General features: G+C 43.7%; 1 non-coding gene across 1 annotated transcript; it reads left to right on the plus strand.

The window, feature by feature from the left end:
- The first annotated feature begins 504 nt into the window (after nt 1-504).
- LOC145091144 (small nucleolar RNA R71) lies at nt 505-611 on the plus strand. Its single transcript, XR_013702032.1, has one exon. It is a non-coding gene; the product is annotated as a small nucleolar RNA R71 (small nucleolar RNA).
- Nucleotides 612-15442: the final 14831 nt, after the last annotated feature.

The raw sequence follows: 15442 nt of genomic DNA on the forward strand, positions 1-15442 counted from the left end.
TTTTGTTGATCTTTGATTGCATCATCGATATTACTATGTCTTTTCTCGGACGCGGTCACGAATCTTATAAGCATGTCTTCCAAATCTAATTTCTTTTCTTGGGTTTTCGCCAATTGTCATCATATCTTTCTCCACTTGAATAGAACACTTGAACTTTCCGGTTCCCGTTCTTGTCAAGGTCACAATCTTTAGTAAGGTGAGGCCCTTTACAATTTTCGTACCCCACTCTAATGGCATGGATGGATTGGTTCATCCTAGTCATTCTTCGGTCTGGTTTCTAATTTTGGCATCATTGCTGCCATGTCATTAGTAATAGAGTTCACCACCCCTCGAGTTAAGTCATTCCTTGGGTTATGATATTCTCTAGAGTGTTTAGAGAATTCTTCAATTTGTTCTTTGATCACCGGGGGTGCTTTCTTTGTGAGAGGTCCTTGCGAATCAAGGAGTTGCCTAGCTGTTACATTGACTCCATCATAGAAAATGGAGACTTCTTGTTGACTGTTTAGATCATGATGAGGGCAGTTCCTTAGTAGGCCCTTGTATCTCTCCCATGCCTCATAAAGTGACTCTCCAGCTTGTTGTTCAAAATTGGCTATGGCTTTCTTCAACTTGGATATCTTTGAGGGAGGGCAAAATTGGTCTATAAATTCTTCTTTCATTTTAGCTTAAGTAGTGATGGACCCTGGAGGAGTGATTTCAGCCAATCTTTCGTGGCCCCCTTAAATGTGACTGGTAGCATATGAATTAGAACAGTGTCGCAAGGTACATTAGGAACATTGAAGTAGTCGGCTACGTCGTTGACCTCGTCTAGATGCTTGTATGCGTCTTCATGATCTTTCCCGTAGAATGGGATCTCCTTAATTTGAGCAAGTATGTGGCCTTTAAGTTCAAAGGTGGCAGTTGAAGGAATTACGGGTTGCACGAGTCCTGTGCCGGTATCGTCACATATTCTTTTCTTCCATTCTCGCATGGGAACTTCATCGATATTAGCCATGATGTTTTCTGGTTCAACTTCAAAGTTGCTTTCTTCTTCGGATTCGAAATCGGAATTGGTTACTTTCGGGATTGGATTTCCTTCAAAATTTTCTAGCTTGCTTTCCTCGCTCTTTTGACTGCTGGTTTCTCCTGTTTTCTTGCTCGTCTTCTTCCCAAAGACCGACTTAAGGTCTTTGAAAGGTGATTTCCTTGACGGGTTAGTGTCTTCAACGACCTTGTCTTTGTTTTTTCTAAGAGCGGATTCTGGATCTTCGTATGGAGGAACTAGGAGTGTGTTGCATCCTCGGGTCATGTAAAACCTGAAATTAAAACAAGAAATAGGCGTAAAAAGAACAAAAAATGAAATAAAAATGAAATTGAAATTCAGCTGTGGACCCGCTGAGTAGCTTTGATTGCACTCGACGAGTTCAAGGCTAAAATTTTTTTTAACAGAAATTAAAAAAAAATAGATAAAGTTAGAACGTAACCTAATAACTAAATTACTAAAGCAGTAACTTTGTGCAAGATAAATCTCACACAAAGGATCGATAATACTAGAAATTAGAATTAATTATTGAACCATTCCCCGGCAACGGCGCCAAAAACTTGATGTGTATAAAAATGCACGGTTTTTAGTCCTACTTTTAAGACGAAATTTAAACACACAAAGGCAGTGAACCTGTCTATTAGTGATATGGTTGAATAAGTAGGGTATCGAACTCAAGGAAAGGAAATTAAACTACTAACTAGAATTAACTAAACAAGTAAATTAAGTAAAAGGTTATCTCTAGTTTTGCAAGACTAGAAACTTTAACACACTAACTAACACACAGTTTAAATAGCTAATAGCTAAAAAACAAGTAAAAACCAACTAAATTTAGTAATAAAAAGGTTTATGTTTAGGTTCGATTCATTTACTCTTATGGTTGATTTTATGGCAATGCAACGGATTAATTGTTATTGGTTACCGACTAAGGTGATTAGATTCACATTCGCTATTACCAATCCTTAGAAAATAAATTAATTTACGCAGTGATCAAGTGATTAAACTAATAATTCCCTAGTTTATTTATTCAGGTTAATCAAGACTTGTAATTAGCTAATCAAATTAATAATTCAATTAACCTCTTGTTGATGGTTTATCACACAAGCTCACACATTAATTTACCCATTCTCTAGTTAATCCTAGTTTTACATTCACTATTCCTAGGCATATAACAATGTTTTCACATAAATCATATGAGGTAAGCAATTAAGAGATATTCATGCACCTTATTTGCTTACCAATTAACAGAAAATAGTTATGGTTAATGATGCTGTAAGGTCCATTAGCATGTCCTAGATAGCTCTGGCGTGCCAGCCTCGCCTGGCGCTCATTTGCCAGCCTTGCTGGGGGACTCCCTTGCCAGCCTCGCTGGGGACTCTCCTGTTGGTTTATATGACTTAGTCCAGTCCGATGTCATTGGCCGCGTACCAATAACATCAGACTGGGGGGACTTGATGATGTATGGTCCATTAGCATGGCCTAGATAGCTCTGGCATGCCAGCGTCGCCTGGCGCTCCCTTGCCAGCCTTGTTGGGGTACTCCTTTGCTAGTTTTGCTCGGGACTCTCCCGCCGGCCTGACCTGGCTCTCCCTTGCCAGCCCTCCTGGGGACTCTCCTACCGGCCTGGCCTGGCGCTCCCTGGCTTGGCGATCCCTTGGCAGCCTGCCCTGGTGCGCGCCCGCCAGCCTTGACTGGTGCGTTCCCGCCAGCCTCTCCCGACGCCTCCGGGTGGCCTCACTCAGCTCCTTGCTAGCTGGGCCTGAATTGGGCTAGCCCAAGGCCTTACCTAATTCCCTTTGACTTAATTGTCCCCTATATAATGAATAGTATCTCCTCCATGGAAAGGGATCCTTCCCTTTGGCTCAGCCGCCACCAGTAGCCGTCAGCCACCATACACCACCACCACCACCACCACCAAGATGGTTCTCTCCAGCTATGGAGCACCGTCTCAGATCTATCAGTTGATCTAACTTGATCGTTGGAGTCCGCTCCTGGGGCACAGTCCCTGGGACGGCTCTAATACATCTCTTTGATTGTGACCTCGCAGATCCGTCTCCGACACAGAAGCACTTTCTCATAGCAGGTGGTCGGAGCCGATGTCACATCAGACAGTAAGGATTGATTGTGCGATCTATTGCACTTTTGGGATTGTAGATTATGTCTTCAGAGTAGTTGTAGCCCGATTTAGGGCAGAGGTCGTTTCAGCTGCTGCAGTTCAGCTATGGACGTTTGAACTGGTAAGTGAGTTAGGGTGCGAACCCTGAAGAGACTGATTCTAGAGCCCGACAGCGGGAAGTTTATTGGAACACCTTTGAAAAAAAGGGGTATTACGTGGGATGTCTACGGACAGGGTTTCACAGGATGGTTATTTAGCATTGTCAGGACTCAGTCGTCTTAGCAACCGTTCGTTATTGACGGACGAAAAAGCCAAGGGAAGTGGTTCGTTGCTGAGGTATTAGTTGGAGCATTTATCTTTTAGTCTTCAGGACATGAGTATGGGGTCATTCAAGCATTAGTGGCTGTCGATTTCTCAAGGATTCAGGAAGTGTTCATCTGGTTCTTAGAATTGTGTGATCAATTGGGACTATCTAGTAATGGAGCACTAGTGGGAAAGAGTTGGTTGTCATCGGATCGATCGTTGGGAAGTGAGAAGGATTAGGAATCCTCTAATTTTCATGTATTATGAAGGCTTATTCGAATCTAAGTGGGGGAGTGTACCCCGAGATGCGGAAGTGGGAGAGGTTTTGAAACAAGGATCAGTTTCACAACCCAACAAGGAGAATGGAGGCCCTAGTGGCTTCTTGGTTTGAGGGTTGTGTTGATTGGGGGTTCGGCAAAACTCCCTAGCATAAGAAGACGTCTTCTGGGTGCTTAATAGCAGAAGTTGGGGAACCAAGTTGGAGTTCTAGTCAAGAATAGAATTTTGGGTGCTTGATAGAAGAAGTTGGGGAACCAGGGTGTGCTCGACTCTGAGGATTTTTGGATTGATAGATTGAGGGTTTTGTTAGCTGCCAGGGCTCAACAGTGCATTCAGCTCAGGTGCATGGGATATTCAGCGTATGTGGAAGACCATGGATTTTTGAGAGAGTGGATGATCGACATGAGGCCTAGGGTTAGGCCGGAGTTTGAGCCCCCGAAATGGATCAGGATTTCGAAACCCCAAGTGGGTGGCAACAGTTTGCATGGGAAGGATCACCAGGAGGGGTGGTCCAGGCAGATACTCAACAGTTTAGAACGGTTCAGACAGGATGAAGGCCTAGAGGGGCGGTCCAGACATGCTGAAGGTTCTGAAAGTGGTCCAGATAGACCAAAGGCCTGATGAGGCGATCCAGTCATACTGAAGACTTTGTATGTGCTTATAGATCTATGTACGTGTATTAAGTATGCTGCTATGCTATAACAATCAGCAGGTCTGTCCCAAATATTGAGCATGTCATTGGAGTAAGCTGAGGACTCCGATGTATTTTTGGGTTTGATTGGAAGTTGTTAGTATATATTGGATGGAGTACCGAGGACCTTGGTGGTCTCATTAGTTCCGAGTGCCTCAAAGGATTAATCTTCTTGGATCGGGTAATACTCCAGTTGGGAATTGGGAAGTAGATCCGATTGGGTATTCGTCAACCTTAGGAAGGCTTGGGATTGGAATATCCTGTCATTCAGGTTCTGGGAACCGGGTTAGATTTTTTCTCATGATCGTCTATGGCATTTGGATAGGGTTGGGGTGGTCCTGCTCTATGCAGTAGGCCAAGATACCTGGTGCGGGCCAACTATAAGTCATAGGCACGGAGGCTCAAAGGGAGCGGTAGGGTTGAGGCGGTAGGCCAACAATCCCTGAGAATTTCAGCACGATAACAAAATTGATTAGGTATGATTAGTATTCCAACCAGAAGGGGTGATATGGGTTAGATATGAGTGTCGTACTGGTTGGCCGATAGTGGTAGGTATGTTGATGATGATTGAGTTATTGTGATATGCCTTGGGTTGGTTTCATCTGTGATAGAGCCATAGTGTGTCTAAAGAAAGAGAAGATGGGTCACTAAGACGAGGTAGGATGTGAGGCTAACGTGGGTCATTTAATGTTCATTATGTTGGCAGGAGTTGGTGGCAGTGCGTGGAAGCAAGTCTAGCCAATCGGTTTCTTTTTAGGAAGACACGTGGGACTACTGTTTGTGTGTGTGTGTTTTGGTTCAGTAATCAGTGAGGTCTCCGATGTTTGGTTTGTGAGCAGACAAGTTGGGACCAAGGAGGTTTCGACTTCGCTTGAGAAACGTCATATGGTAGCACGAAGAGTTAAAGTGGGTTTATGACTTGGGATTCATGTGTGGTAGTAGTTTTTGTATTGCTATGTTGTTCGTTGATGAGAGGAGCATTGATTGGGCCCTTCGAGTGGCGGAGGAAAGTGGATATATGTAGGGTCGGAGTGTTAGGCAACTGAAGTGATGACAGTAGTGTCGATCGATCATCAGGAGCATTCCAGTCATGAGCTGAGGGTAGGGGAGGGCATACCAGACTCATGTTGTGGGCTCAGAGGCAATCCAGACCTATGATGAGGACCACGTAAGGGTATTCCAGTCATAGGCTGTGGGCGTAGAGATTATGTTGGTTATGTATGTTGTAGGAGCGCGTTCGGGTTGGATGTATGGTTGAAGATTCGGGGGAGTTGCACTCGGTTGTGACGAATCTGAGGATGGTGGATGAGACGCAAGGATAGATCCGTGGATCTCCAGTTATGAGTAGACCCGAGTTATGTTCAGAGTGGTATTCCAACCTAGGGTATTCCATCCTGAGGATGACCGAACCCTATGATTTATTGGACATAATATGTTTGGTATTCCAACCCGAGGGTTGATTGGGTCAAACATGTGTAGGATGCGAGGGTATTCCATCATAGGGATGACTGGACCCATCGTAGATATGACTGTAATTCCATCCCGAGGTTGATTTGGCCAGGCATGAATGTTCCTGTTTTAGTGGGTTGATTTTTGTATGATATTGTGGGACAAATGTCCTGTCAGCACAAAGGGTTCGCCTCGAGAAGAGGGAAAGTTGGGTTTCCAATTCTTTAGATCATCAGGATTTTGTCGGTTGGCAGAATGGCATAAAGGTTAGACCTTATGAAAAGTTTGGATGGGGATTCACATCATCTTTCACGTTTCGTAGTTGCAAAAGTGCGTCATGGATCAGGAGGCGGTAGTATCGTTGGATGACATTCAAGTCGGAGAGCACCTGGATTTTGTGGAGAGGCCGGTGGCCATTCTGGAGAGAGAGGTGAAGGTTCTGTAGGACAAAGAGGTACCTTTGGTGAGGGTACAATGGAAGCACCAGAGAGGGTCCGAGTGGGCGTGGGAGCCAGAGGCAGAGTGCGGGAGCACGATCCGAGGATGTTCACCGCATCAGACTTCGAGGACGAAGTCTAGTTCAAGTGGGGGAGAATTGTAATGCCCCGATTCTCGAATACCAATTTATGGTCATAAATTCTCGTGAATTCAAGATCTACTCGACGAGTTGGTTGCCTGACTCGTCGAGTAGCAGCGGGTTTGGGCCACGTGTTTAAGTGACCAACTTGCCGAGTCAGAAGAGTGACTCGATGAGTTGGAGCTGGAGGGTGAAACCCTAATTTCCGGGGTTTGGCACCCTATTTAAGGGATCATTAGCCTCCCTTAGTTCCTTTGCAGCCTCTTGGGAGTCCAGAAACCCTAATTCATGTGAGTATGCTCCATTTGTGTGTTTTAAATCTTTGGAAGGTGTATCCATGTAAGAAGAACTTGAAAAGCAAGTGACTAGGAGCAAAGGATTTGTGGGGATCTAATATCTACCTCAGATGGCATCTCTTGGAAGGTATCAAGTCGTTACCTTGACCTCATTTCATTCTAGATCTCATTGGTTAAAGTTTTAGGCTTTTCTAGCATATTGTGAAGCTATTGTGGGTATGAGCTCAGATCTAAAGTTGTAACTTCAGATCTGAACTCTCCTTGGTCTCTAAATCCATAGAGCTATTAGCTTTGGCAAGTATGAACCCCTCCTTAAGTGTAAAACCCCATCTCAAGCTTGGTTTTGGCATTTTGAGTCATTAGAGCCTTGCATGCACGTAAAGTTTGCAACTTTATGTGATAAGCATGCCTTAGGAAGTTGGATATGTAGTATGGAGCCTTAGCATGGCTTAAAAAGCATCTTTATGGATGAAGGACTGAAGGGACTTGGCGAGTCGCATGGTAGACTCGGCGAGTCACTTGAAGATGGTCATGAACTCGACGAGTTTGATGAACAACTCGACGAGTCTGATGAAGATTGCCTTGGGCTCGACGAGTGGCATGGTGACTCGGCGAGTTGGCAAGTTATGCAAGGAACTCGATGAGTAGCTGAGGGTACTCGACGAGTTGAGGTCAACATAGACTGTTGACCTTGATAGTTGACTTTGACCTTGACCTAGGGTTGACCGTTTTGACTTTCGAGGATAATTGGTACGTGGATATTTATGAATTGGGTCATTGATGGTTATAGGTTTTGGAGTTTGGGGTAGTGTTTCGGGAGCATGATCTCGTGGTTCAGTCCAACATTGCAAGGTGAGTTACCTCACTATACTAAGGGGTCTAAGGCACCAAGGCCGGCCCATTGGATATGTGATTCTAGTAGTGCTAGTATGTTGAGTATGAAGATAGTTTTGCATGCTAGTGGTTATGCCAGTTAGGTAGATCTGTAGGACCACTTGTGTTGTTATATGACTATCTGCATGCTCAGTGGTTATGCTATATCTGGATATGTTATATGGGATGGGTTGAGGTGAGACGGCTTCGTGCGATAGCCAATAAACCCGGGAGCATTCCAGTTACAGGCTAAGGGAGACTTGTATTGTGGGCTCGATGGCAAGCCAGATGTGAGTTGTGGGCCCGTAAGGCAATCCAGACTCAAACTGTGGGCCCAGTGGGGTAATCCAGTCTGTAAAGCTGTGGACTCATTGCATGCTGTTCTGTTCCATTGTTATGTTAAGATATTGCTGATATTGATATGTAGGTTGTATGTGTATCGGTATTTTGGGGGAACTCACTAAGCTTTCGGGCTTACAGTTTTAGTTTATTGTTTCAGGTACATCAGGGGGTCGCAGTAAGGCAAAGGCGTGACCATACACTTCCTCGATTGACGATTATGATTTCTGGGAACTCTAATGTATAAACTATTTTGAAAACAGATTGTAATAATTGAATGGTTTCAAATGATTTAAAGAGTTTTAAATTCGCTCGAATTTTAAGGGTGTTAGACTTAGTAGCTAACTCACATCGCCAGGAGTCCCACAAAGCACAAAGCAAGCACCATTCAGACAATGGAAAATCTAACCAACATAATCCAATCAAACCATTCTATCCTCTAATCAGGAATCTGTACCAGCATGCAATTTGAAGGCTCATGCAATCAGGCATAACCTAAACAGGCTATCCTACCAATGACTGATCAATTCTAACATGAAAATTTACAAGCTCATAAAAGCATACAACGAATCTCTCCTAGATCCTTAGCTCTAATCTAGCATGCGAATCACATAATCATAACATAAACGTGTATGGGTAATTTGGGAGAACTTATTTGAGCTCGGCTGATTGCATGCACCCCACCCTTTTCTCTTTTCAAAATTCTTTTCACTTTTCAAAATTCTTTTTATAAATCTGGTTTTCTTTTGAAAATTTTCATACCAAGTCCACAGTTTGATTGCAGACACACCCGAGAGTGTGCCCGAATACCTCAAACCAAGGCTCTGATACCAACTTTTAACATCCCAAAAATCATAACCAAAAATTTCATTTTTAAACCATTAAATAAACAATAGTTATTAAAATCATTCCATCAAAAACATAAGTCATAGTATTCCAAATAACAAATCAGAGTATCATACCAAAAAATCAGAGTAATCACCCCGGGCTAAACATTAGGGTGTGTGCGATGCAGTCGTCCCGAGCTCTTCTCTTTGCAACTTGAAGTATCTGAAACCAAAACTGAAAACCGTAAGTACGAAGATTAGTGAGTCTCCCCAAACTACCACATACCATACACATAATCACATATTTTGGACCCCCGCCTGGAATTAAGCCCCGCTCGGTATACATATCTATTTCTCCCAGGCCCTTCCTATCACTGGGCCCCATCAGCTACATACATACAAACAATAACATATAATCATACTATTACATAAAAATCATGCACAATACTATATGTTCCAATCCTAAGGCCTCGCCTAACATGGGCCCAACCCCTACTATGCTAATGATGAGATACGAAACCCCATCCACACTCAGCTAGTGATGAGATATGAAACCTCGCCCACACTCACCTCACTACCAAGCACATACAAGTATCACAAAGATAACAAGTACAACTAACACCCAACATCTAACCGGATTTCGGAAACATACATATAAACATTCCTCGACCCCCGTCCGACATTGAACCGTAATTCGGAAAGCATACAAACATTCCTCAGGCACTGCCTGGCATCAGATCGTAATCCGGAAACACATAACATAAATATAGGCCGACATTGGTGCCTTCGACCCACTCAAATAGGAGGAAAATCACCTCGCAAAGCTGAATCTCACGGATAGTCCTCTTGCTGCTAGCTGGCAGATCTCTGAACTACTGATCTCTCGACTCCCCGAGCTACCATTACCAAAATAACACTTAGTCCAAAACCAATAATTCTCCTTAGGGTAAAACGACAATTTTACCCCTAATCTAATTTGGTACATATCTATGGCCCAAAAGCATAATATGAAAGGCCTAATACTAGGTAGACTTCCCAAGCCTACTAGTGACCTATTAATGGCTAAATTTTCTAAATTGGGCTTAACCCCTCTAGTGGGCCTTACCCTTAAGCTCATTCATACACTTAGCCCAAAATATCCGACTTCTGTTGGCCCACTAAGGCCCAAAGACAAAAAGTCTAATGAATGGACCAAACCACGCAAAGCCCACATCTGTTGAGTACGCGGGGCATACTCCCCTGTACGCTAAGTATATAGTTATATGGCTTGTACACTGCACGTACAGGCTTGTACTCCCAACGTACTACCCTGTTAAGCGATATTCTTCAAAAATGCTTAATCCCTTAAGACTTTAAGCTTCAAACACAGATCTGAGTCCCTAACATTCCTTAACCAGCAAAGTCGAGTACTTGGTGGCTTGCAACCTGCCAAATGGGCCCAAACTTGAAATATGGCAACTAACATCCATGGAAATAACCATAACTCTTGAATAAACCCATTAAGACCTTCAATATGGCAACTTTCTGCCATAGGGACTCTTATAGCACCTAGGGTGGCAGACCTAAGCCTAAAAACGAATCACTCAACATAAGAATCTAGATCATTCAAGGACCAAAAAGCTCCATTCTTGGGACCAAAAAGATCCAAAAACTCAACATAAGAATCTAGATCACTCATGGACCAAGTTTGAGACTATACCTTGAAGAGGTCATAAATGAAGCAACAATCCTAGATCTGAAACTTCTCTTTTGCACCAACACCTTGCCTTGACCTTTGCTTCCTTTGAGAATGGATCCAAAACACCAAAATGCTCTCAAAAGGCAATCTAAGCTCCAAGATCACTCATGTATGGATTAGGGTTTTGTAGAAGCTTATTTAGGGTGAAGGGAGTCTGACCATTGAGACATAATGTTATTTATATAGTGCTTAATCCCGTAAATTAGGGTTTAGGGACTCTGAACATATGTTGGGCATACTACTTGTACGTTGGGCATACGCCTTGCCACACCTGCGTTCACTTACTCCATCTACACTGGGCATACCCCATCTTACGCTGAGTGTACCTTCGCGCTTGCCACCTATCAAGCATGGCATCTTCTTGCCACTTTTCTCCATTATGGACCAATATTGCCAATAACTTCAAAGTGTCATAACTTCCTCATCCGAAGTCCGTTTCCATCGAACCTAATATCCACGAAAAGGTGGCGAGAAGCCTTACGCTTTTAACAAATCATCATTACCTAACAACTTCCCGAACAAGAACCCAAAATCCCTAGAAGGTTAAGATATCAAATTACGATCATGCCCTTGGTCTCCGAAGAAACAATCACACACTTGGATCACGTATACCTAAACACCCACATCTGAAATGGGCCAAATACTTCCTTTCCCAATGCCCTAAACCTTATGACAATTGTTGGTGCGGCCACAACCCTTAGCAATGGAGCACTTTAAAAACCAGGTGTTACAACTCTCCCCCACTTAAGTTTGATTTCGTCCTTGAAATCTTTCCTTACTAACACCCATATCCCTACAATGATATGAGAAACGGAACTGATGATTCTTTGCGCAAGAGAATCTTCTCAAGACAAAGTAAAACCAACCGAACTCCTATTCCGAAGTTAAGCAAACCTCAAGCTTCCATAAATCACTGATGACTTTGTAGAGTCTGAATCCATACTGGTCTGTCTCCCTGACAGACTGCCCATGCATAACCGTCTGCAGGAAAACTAATCTTGAGAGAAGGCTTAGATAATCCTTTGAGTAGAATATTCATCCCTGTAACGGTTAGACTCAGACGAGAGCTGCGTAACAGGGTCAAATCAATTACTCTGAGATTATTTATTCCAACTGTATGTGTCTTTGCTCTTTCGATCTGCAAGCAACCCCAGACACAAGAATCCTCACATCACTACTTCTGTCTGAACATCCTGTTGCCTCTTATCTACCTTCCGAAGGAACCGGGACCTCCCATGTCCCAAATTATGTGTCAACTATATGGAATATTGGATTCCCACCCAGTTGTTGAACCGATGAACACCCTCTTAGTCGCTTCCCACGACTTCCAAAGAAATCTTCGGCTACCGAAACTACCCAATCTATATTGCCAATCTTGGTTATATAAATCCTGGGATCCCCGATTCACTAACAGGTCCCAACTGCACTGCTATAAGCAGGTGGTCCTAGCCCATGGGTCCCACCCAAACTATATCACGGAGCGGCCTTGCGCAAAGGTCCCACCTATCTAGGGCTACACAGGCCCAACTCCACCTTAAATCTCCATTACCTATCCTTTTCTGATTCTGGTCCTGCTGTGGCCTTTCCATGATCCTACGAACCGACCCTCCCTGTCCTAACTTATCTGAAAGAATTATTGAATGATACGACTCATTCCGCAGTCTAACAACACTTCCCACACTATCTGGCAACCGAAAGGATGCTACGGCTTCCCCACAGTCGCACATTACTCTTCCCTTCTATCTGGCCACTGGTGAATGCTATGGTTATCCAGCAGTCTTACAACACTTCCCAAGCTAACTCAACCACTGACCATGGTCTTACTGCTGAATACCAATCCGAACACGCCCAAAGTCGAGCACACACATGGGCTAACATCCTAACTGATTCTCGCGTCATGGCGGAAATTCCCAACCTGATTCCCAAATAGCAACTATCAAATAGCAAGAAGTCGCGAACCTAACGTCGGGAAGTTTCCCAAACTACCAACTCACACATTCATCGACCCAAACAACCACGTGGGCTATCTTCCTTCCCAGCGGAAATGCGAACTCATCCCAGTTTCACATCTACTTCTGTTCCCGGATACCTGAACGATTCTCTCCCACTTTGATTTAACTAAAATCTTACAACACACAAGATTGGATGGATTCCTAATCCTTTTTACCATCCAATGATCAACTTGTCGGGAACCAAAGCTTACCACTGTTAGTGTTCCAAAACTACCCTACACAAAATCGGTACAGCTCTTGAAGACTAACGAAACACCTCCTAAGTTCCAATCACACTTGCCACAGATACCGCAAGCTGGGAAACCTGTATATAAGGAGACAACCTCACACTACTATTCTAAGATTCATGGCATGCAAATGGCATATAACCCGAACATAAGCAGAAAATGTAATTCTGAAATACACTTACTTATACCGATGCAAGACAATAGCAATAGAATCATAAATAAAAACTGATAGGAGGGCAAAAGATACATACCTGCAACATTGGAAGCTACTCGCGCCTCCTCTGTAATCAGCTGGAAAGCCCTGCTCCTTGCTGCATGTGCCTCTGCCCGGCCATGACGGCCTTCAGTGATCCTCAATGTCGCAGGGGCAGGTTCCATCACTTGTCCTACTATAACCAAACTCGGACATTGGGCCTACTTGTAGCCCTACTGATTGCAATGAAAAAAGATCATGTCTAATCCCTGGGTGGTGGTAGCAATATAATCCCTACTAGAATGACCAATCCAACCGTACTTGAAGCAGCCATAATCACCACCACTATCACTCCTACATGCACCCTCGTGTGTCCTGCTGCACTTGCCACAACGACTATGATCCTGATGACCCCACAATCTAGAATCCGATACCTTGGGCCTCTTTCCCAATCCTGCGGATGTTTGAACCCCATCTGGCTTCCTCTTCCTCTCTGCCTCTAAGTCGATCTACCTCTCCCAGGCTTGAGCGATCATATCCTCCAACGTCTTGCAGTTAGACGGGCTCAAAAACTGTCTGATATCGCTCCTCAACATCTCATGATATCGGGCCTTCTTCATCTCCTTGCCCGCAATATACTACAGGACGAGAGGGTCCCTATCCCTAAACTTAGCACTGATCTCCGCCACCGTCTCCGTAGTCTGCTGGAGGTCCTGGAACTCCCATGCTAACTGCTGCACCTAAATCATTGGTTCAAACTCAGCCCTAAACCTAGCCGAGAAGTCACTCCTTGACACCACATCAATTGCGACAACATCTCCAATATCATGCCCAACCTCCTCTCACCAGTCACATACTCTGTCCTTCAGAAGACAGCAGGCGAGTCGGACCTTGTCCCCCTCGGGACACTGGCTAGTACAAAAAGCGTTGGCGACATCTGCCAACCATCGACTGCTAGCAATGGGGTCCCTAGCTCCATGATAGTCTGGAGCTCTACAAGCTCTGAACTCCTGGAATGTCAACGTGCGTGCCCTGATCATGGCCGCCATCTTAGTGTGGAACGTACTCAACCTCTCATCAAGAATCTCCAAGATACCTTCCTTGATCGTACCCAAGATCGCAGGAGTTTGTTCAATGATATTGCACGTACTCTCAGCTGAAATAAATTCTCTCATCTGACCATAAAGCTGCATGGCTCCAGAGCCCGAGCCTGATACCACGCATGTGCCAGAACTGCCAACTGGCCTAGTGCGTAACGTCACCATGCTGCAACATATAATAATAACCATCAGGATACGCATCACTATCGAGGGATCACATACACACTACAAGTTTCGTGGTTTTATCTAAACCCTCCTTGACTCGAGTAGGAATTCTTTGCTTTCAGTAGTACGCATGTGCCAGAACCGCCAACTGGCCTAGTGCGTAACGTCACCATGCTGCAACATATAATAATAATAACCATCAGAGTACTCATCACTATCGAGGGATCACATACACACTACAAGTTTCGTGGTTTTATCTAAACCCTCCTTTACTCGAGTAGGAATCCTTTGCATTCAGTAGTATGGGCCCATACTACCTTCCACATCTATCCGGACTTTCATCAAGGATTGCCTTAACTCTACCAAGTCCCTTTTCACTATTACTATTCCCAACACTAATTTCATCCTAGGCTTGCCCTTCGGTAATCTCAGCCCAACCTAGTCCTCAGCTGCTGAAGGATTTCCAATTAATGTCAACTAGCTACCTCATGAATATAGCCACAAGCAACAGAGATCAAAGAATCCTTCAAGTAAAAGACTCATCCCTAGAACAGTTGGACTCAGACGAGAGCTGCGTAATTGCGTCAAGTCCATCACTCAGAGATTATCCAGCCTGTGCCCCATGTGACTTAGGATATTCACTTAGTAGCTAACTCACATCGCCAAGAGTCCCACAAAGCACAAAGCAAGCACCATTAAAACAATGGAAAATCTAACCAACATAATCCAATCAAACCATTCTATCCTCTAATCAGGAATCTGTACTAGCATGCAATTTGAAGGCTTATACAATCAGGCATAACCTAAACAGGCTATCCTACCACTAACTGATCAATTCTAACATGAAAATTTACAAGCTCATAAAAGCATACAATGAATCTCTCCTAGATCCTTAGCTCTAATCTAGCATGTGAATCACATAATCATAACATAAATATGTATGGATAATTAAGGAGAACTTACTTGAGCTCGGCTGATTAGATGCACCCCACCCTTTTCTCTTTTGAAAATTCTTTTCACTTTTCAAAATTCTTTTTATAAAACTGGTTTTCTTTTGAAAATTTTCATAACAAGCCCTTAGTTTGAGTTCAGACACACCCGAGAGTGTGCCTGAATACCTTAAACCAAGGCTCTAATACCAACTTGTAATATCCCAAAAATCATTACCAAAAATTTCATTTTTAAACCATTAAAAAACAATAGTTATTAAAATCATTCCATCAAAAACATAAGTCA

Source organism: Lactuca serriola, chromosome 2, assembly GCF_051521515.1.
Source record: "Lactuca serriola cultivar US96UC23 chromosome 2, Lser_US96UC23_V15, whole genome shotgun sequence".
NCBI lineage: Eukaryota > Viridiplantae > Streptophyta > Magnoliopsida > Asterales > Asteraceae > Lactuca > Lactuca serriola.